Source organism: Octodon degus, unplaced genomic scaffold, assembly GCF_000260255.1.
Source record: "Octodon degus isolate 3935 unplaced genomic scaffold, OctDeg1.0 scaffold00031, whole genome shotgun sequence".
Taxonomy (NCBI): Eukaryota; Metazoa; Chordata; class Mammalia; order Rodentia; family Octodontidae; genus Octodon; species Octodon degus.
In genome coordinates this window covers 4,651,011-4,657,932 of record NW_004524607.1, presented here as the reverse complement: position 1 = coordinate 4,657,932, position 6,922 = coordinate 4,651,011, and the positions used below count along the sequence as shown (strand labels likewise).

The following is a 6,922-nucleotide window of genomic DNA, read 5'->3' as shown; positions in this document are numbered from 1 at the left end:
TATATCCTTTTTCATTTTGTTTTGTTAGAGATGGGTGTCCTATTATTGTTAGAGAAGCTGTATTTGGAGAAGTCTTTAAAGGACCTTTTCATACTTGATGCCAATTCAAATATTGTAGGTAATTGAATTCAGCAAAATAACCCAATATAGTCCAACAACCCATAATGTTAGTAGGTTATCAGCAGAACTGGCAATTTTCCAAAATTGTTGTCTTAAGCAACTAAACTGAGGATAGCAATGTGTAATACCAAAACCATGCTTGACTTCCTGATTCTTAAATGCAGCTCTTTGTTTTTGTTGAATATTCTTTTTGAATATGTCCTGGTTCTGTATTTAAATTGTTCAAATTTCTTTTTATCAAATGATGTGCTATAAAGCCTCTACTGTGTATCTATGCATTGAATAATTGATTGAAGCAATTAAACTCCCCTTGATTCCAGCAGCATCCACATTCACTGTCCAGTTTCAGAAACTGTTTTCTATAAAGAACCTGGATTTGTTCTCCACCAGCCAACCTAAATGTAATTTGCAAGATAGGATGGCCAATAAGGTGGCAGAAGGACATATTGGATAGTTTTATTGTATATTGTCATTTGGTTTTGCACTTTTAAAAATACAAACATCTTTGAATATAAAGTGGTCTAGTCTGGGGTTAATATCAATCTGTGTGAACCCATTAATGAGCCTTCCAGTTCGTATAAAGCAATTAACCTCTCTATTCCTCAATTGTAAGTTTTAACTAATTAGGGTAGGAAAACATCATTTTTCCTCCATTGGGAGGAAAATATCATTGTCTTTCATTTCTTGAAATGCATTGTTACAGTTTTTTCTTCTTCAGTCAATAGTAACTGCTCCATATCTGTTTGATTTTGTAGTTCTTCTATCATGGTCATAGTCTTATTCAAAGTAGTATAAATGAGACTCTTGGTCTTTTTCTGTTCAACAGCAACAGGTTTAAAACATGTATACAAAGTTTGATATCCAGGCTGTATGGCTGACAATTCCTTTAAGAGCATTAATGGATTTTTCTCTCCTGCTGAATCATGATGATTAGACTTGATTTCATATTCCAGCCTGTACTGAATATAAACCAGATCAGAGTCAGCTTTCTGGAACATGAGTTCCTGCTTATTGATCTCCACCTCCATGTTGAACAGTTAAAAATCTCACATGCCACACTTATGAAGAAATGGAATTGCAAAAGAGAACTCTAATGAAGAAGAGATTAATACCAGAGAAATATAAAAAGATGTCTTGCTAATAGTTCACGAGTATAGGTGGGGGGTCAAGGAGGAAGAGGAGGAAGAGACTTGGTTTGAGTGACTAGAGAGTCATGCCTTTCATAAGAGAAGGATTAAGAAGGGTAGATATTATATTAATAAAATTCAGCCAAAGGGTGGAGTGGAAATAAAAGGATATATATATATATATATATATATATACTTTTTTTTTTTTGTAATTTTAATTAAGGAAGTTTAGTATTAATTTTATATCTGTTCTCTTTTTGTATTATTGGAATAATAGATGTTCTGGCTTGTCATAAAAGAATGTAGATTTTAGTCTGTCATTCAGTGAATGAATGTGCATTAGGAATTAAAGTATACTATAAGCAAAAAAGAAAGCAATGCATTGTTAGACATGAAGTGATTGGAAATTGGAAATGGAAAGCATTCATAAAATGTAAGATACTGCTTTTGTTCCTGTTGTTTTCATAACTTTTAAAAACCTTATTACTTTGAGATAATTGGAGATTCACATGGGATTGTAGGAGATAATTCTTTTTGCCCCAGTAATAAAACCTCCCATCACTGTAATACAAAAATCACATTCAGGAAATTGGCCTTGATCTAATGGCTTTTTTGTGTGTACACCTGTATATGCTTCTGTGCAGCCATAATTTGTACAATCTGCAATTGTATCACACAAGGGCGTGCTTGTGGACACAATCCTTCGTGAGTGTACACAACAGTTTACCACAAAATCCTTCCTAGTACCCTTTCAGAAATCCAGATACTTCCCTTTCTCCTCACTGCTCTAATTCTTGATAACCATTAGTTCTACAATCTGTATAATCTTGTAATTTTGAGAATGTTATATAAAGGGATTCATATAGTGTGTTTTGTCTTAGTTTTTACTACTCAGCATAATTTCCTTGAGAGATGAGTGATGACACATGGTGTGTATTTTTAGGATATTTATTTAACTGTTCCTCTATTGAAATATATTAACTGTTTTCAGCTTTTGTTTTATTACAGATAAGACTTCTTTGAATACCCATGAAAATATTTCTGGGTAAATATACCTTTTTATTTGTCTAGGATAAATGTCCAGTAGTATACCTGCTGTACTATATGATACATACATATATAATTTTGGAAGGAACTGCTATATTCTTTTTCAGAAAAACTAAGAAAATGTAACACTTTACATTCCCACCAACATTGTGTGAGTGATCTAATTCTCTGCATGATCACCTGCATAGGTGAGATCACTATTCATTATTTTAGTCACTCAGTGTGTGTGTTTATAGATGATTGTGGTTTTCACTTACAACTCCCTAATGTCCAATAATATGGAACATGTGCTTATTGGCTGCCTAGATGGTCTCTTCTATAAACTGTCTGTTTTCCTCTTATTTTCTAATTTAGTCATTTGATATTTGATACAGAGCTTTAAGAGTTCTTTATATATAGTCATACTAGTCCTTTGTCAGATATATGGTTTTCAATTTTTTTCTCCAAATATATAGCTTAATTTTCCATATTCTTAATATGGTATTTAGAAAAAATTTTTAAATTTGATGAACTATAGTTCATGCTTTCCTTTTTTAAAATAATTTTCATACTTTCCTTTCAGGGATTTTGCTTTTTATGTGTTTGATATCAAGCCTAAGAACTCTCCACTTAATCATAAATCGCCAAGAATTGTGTCCTTTCTTTATACTGACTCCTATCATTTCACATTTTACATTTAACTTAACAAACTTAGGAAGTCCAGCAATTATTTATTCAAATACTTTTTAGTCTCACTCTTTGTCCCTTCTCATTCTAGTACTACAATAATAGAAGTGTTAGCTCTTTTGGTTTTATCCTGGATAGCCATGAAAATCTTTCAACTTTTTTTCTCTCTGTTAGGTTAGTAAACCGGACTAACTTATCCTTGAATTTTCTGAATCTATCTTCTGTCATCTCCACTCTTGTTGAGCCATCAGTAAGTGATTTTTGTTGGTTACCATATTTTGAAATTATATAGTTACTCTTTGGTTCATTTAATAATCTCTACATTCTGTTGAAATTTTCTGTTTTCATTTGTTTCAACAAAAGTCGTAAGTACAGCTTTCTGTTGCTGTGACATAAACAATTAGAAAGAAGAAAGGTTTGTTTTAGGTCAGTTTCAGAAGTTTCAGTCTTTGGCTGGCTCTCTCCAAGGCAGAAACACGATGGTCAGAAGAAGCTGCTCACCTCAGAGCAGCCAGGAAACAGGGAGAAAGGAAAGGATGTTAAGAACGCTCTAGCCTTCCAAAGGATGCTCAGCTAGGCCCGCCTTACCAATTAGGCCCCAGCTTCTAATAGGCTAGTAGCCGGAAACTCAGCACTTAATCCGGTGGTGGGGTTGGTGATCTCAGGACCCAATCACCTTCTGAAAAATCTCACCTACATCTGAATACGTGAGATCTTGGGGAGGATATTTTATATCAAAATCATAACCTTTACAAGACTTTCTTATGACAGCTTTTTAAATGTTCTTGTCAGATAATTCCAATATTTGATTTATCTTGTCACTGACATCTATTGATTATCATTTCTTATTCAACTTGTGATTTACCTGGTTATTAATGTGATGAGTGATTTTTAATTGTACCCAGGAAATTTAGATATTAAGAGACTCTGGATCTAATTCAACCTTCCTTTTCCTCCCCTCCTCCTACTCATATTCTTCTTTCTCTTCTTTTCTTTCTCCTCTTTTCTCTTTCTCCTTTAACTTCTTTCCTTCCTCTCTTCTTTCTTCTTCATTATCTTCTTCTTCCTTCTCCTGTTCTTCTTCTCATTCTTTTTTTAAATCTTTATTTATTTGGTACAGGGTCTTGCTACTCAGTTTAGACTCAAAGTGATCCTCCAGCCTCAGCCTTCCTAGCACTGGGATTACTGATGTGAACCACCACACCTGGTTTCGGTGACTGGCACAGCAAGTGGCTCCTGGAATTGAACCTGCGTCATTGTGTTTTCTAGGCAGGCACTTAGACTTTTGAGCTAGCTCCCCAGCCTCCTTGTCCTCATTCTTGACTTGTCCTCATCTTCATGCTATCTTCCACCTCCTCCTTCTCAGTCTTCTCCTCCTCTTCACATTCTCTTTCTTTCTGCTATTCTTTTCATCCTCTGTTCCTTTTGTAAAGCACGCAATCCCTCTGTTAAAGTAAAGCACAAATACTAAGCGGCTGTGCATGTTATCAATATCCTTCCCATTAGACTCCCCACCCAGCATATGAAAAGTGGGATGTGGCCCACACTGCATCATTATGCATGTAGCAAACATGTGGCTTTGTCCTAGATCCTAGCAACATCTTTTCTGGAAAATGAGGCACCGACTTGTGTCATCTGTTGGTGTCCCAATGGGGATGCAACTTGTTTTCTTCTGCTGCACTTCACTGACAGTGATAGGGAAGAGGGTTTATTCACACCATTTTGTTGCTTTAGGGAGTTCAATTCCATGCTGACTTGCTAACACTAGGGAAGTAAGAAAGGAGAGGACAACAGAGGTGAAGCCCTGCGATGAACATCCCTATCATACAGTAGCATGTTCAGTCTTCCTTCTGCCAGGTAGGAAAGGGAATTTCAGCTTTTTTTTTCAGATTTCCAAGACACTCTTCTGGTGAGATAATCTACTTTCTTTAGATATGGAATGAACACTGTGTTCTCCTTTGGCCCTGCTGACACATAGGGCTGGAACATCAACATTGCTATCTCCTGCTTCTGGGTGGGGTAGGAGATCAGCTTTTAACTTCACCCCACTGGAACCACTAGCAGTGGTCATAGAGACTTCTCTAATTGATGTTTGGACTGATAATGCCAAATTCATTATTCAGGCATAAAGCCTATTCTCTAGTCTCCCAGAGAAGAGGAACAGGCTTTTCTTGAATTTATCTTGTCTGTCTGTCTAGAGGCTGACAGTGCCCTGTTCCTGATAGGTAAGGGGTGATAACAAACCTTAGAAAATCCACTGCAAGGTTCTTCTTCACGTCCCAAGGTGGGTTGGTGGTACAAGTTCTTTTCACCTCTCAGATTTTTTCTGTGCTTTTGTTGCCTGTGTCCAGTGTTTTCTCATTACAAGAGAAAGGATCTGGGGCAGAATGAGACTGTTTCATTTTAGCCAGAATCAGAAGTCCAAGGTATTGCTTTTTATGTAGTGCTTTGTACACATTTCATTTTCTATTTGCTAATGTTAAGATAAATGGTCTATATTCACAAATGTCCTTCTGTCAGAGAATTTCACATGACACCCTCCCTTCAAAATAGCTAGCAATTTCTAAGCGCTTCACATGATAGAGCCCATGTCACACATTTGCCATCTTTTAACCCTCAGAACTAACCCACAAACTCTGTATTATTATCACTTTCATGGAATAGGGGAGAACTCTGAGGATTCCAGAATTACTAAAAAGGTTTGCTTAATTCCAGATAGCTAGGAAGCAGCATAGTGTTTCTAATGTAGTGATTAAAAAAGAAATTCTGAAGCATTTCTTCCCATTCACAGCATCTGTTGTACATTTTAGTCCTTATTTACTCTTTCAGTGTTTCACACCATTGAAACACTGCGCTTACACATGAGTCTGAGTTATTTCACTGAAGAGTATGGTCTCAAGTTGCATTTACCTATGAATGTCTCAAGTTTATCCTTCTATATGCCTGAGTAGTACTTCAGTGGGTACTTGGTTTGTTTCCAATGTTTAGCTATTACGAACAGCTGGGTGCACATGTATCACTGTGGTATGATATTTTTTACTAGGGGGAGGAGGAAAGGAAGGGAAAAGAAAAATATATGCTGATCATTCTATTAGTTTCTCTTAATTCACTGAAAAGAAACTTTTGTGATGCTGACATTTGGAGAATTTTTTGTGCCCCTGTCTTGTACTCTGACTAACTACTTTGGAGGTTACAATACACATTGTGTTAACTCTTGCTATTCTCCTATTAATTTATTATAGAATTTTATTTTTTCCATTTTAAAAACTTTTGACATCTTTATTCAAAGGCAGATAACAAGTCCTATTTTCCTTTTATTTTTTATTTATTTATGTATTTATTTTTTATTTTTAGGGAAGGGTCTACAGGGTGCTCAGGGTCTCACTACTAGATCAGACTTGTAGTGATCCTCCTGTTTACAGCTTCTCAAGAGCTGGGATTACAAGCACGCACTACCACGCCCAGTCTCAATTGCCTTCTCAGCGCACCCCGGGGATGGGGCCAGCATGGTAGGCCCAGGAATGGAACAGCTGGGTCCTGCACCTGCTTGCAGGCTCTTTAATCTGCTGAGCTATTTGGCCGGCCCTACAAGTCCTACTTTCGAAGATCCTGATATAGTAATTGTGAGGCCAGGTTCAGGAATATCCATTTTTGATGAAGCACATTGAGGGAGGAAGCCCTTTTTTCACACCAGTGAGAACTGAAAACATTGAATCATCTGTCTTCTCTTTGGTTAGTAGGCTATAAAAGAAAGGATGGAGATGACCAACAAACCTCCTCTTTGTAAGAGACAGGAATTGGGGATGTTTTGGTTTTCTGAGCTGCCCGTGAGGATTCCTAGAACCTCTTGAGCCTAATTCTGTGACTTTGGCTATGCAATCAATGCCACGAATGACTGAGTGAGCAGTCAGACACCTGGCCAAAATAACAGCATGGCTTTACTTCTTATACTTTGTTTTTAT

At 36.6% G+C, this 6,922-nt stretch overlaps 1 protein-coding gene and 1 pseudogene across 1 annotated transcript in view; one reads left to right on the top strand and one right to left on the bottom strand.

Annotated features, from left to right (window-relative positions):
* Sugct (succinyl-CoA:glutarate-CoA transferase) overlaps positions 1-6,922 on the top strand; it is an 808,498-nt gene that overhangs the window by 776,131 nt on the left and 25,445 nt on the right. The gene's annotated exons all lie outside the window — the stretch shown is intronic.
* Positions 798-1,148, bottom strand: LOC111816382 (annotated as a pseudogene).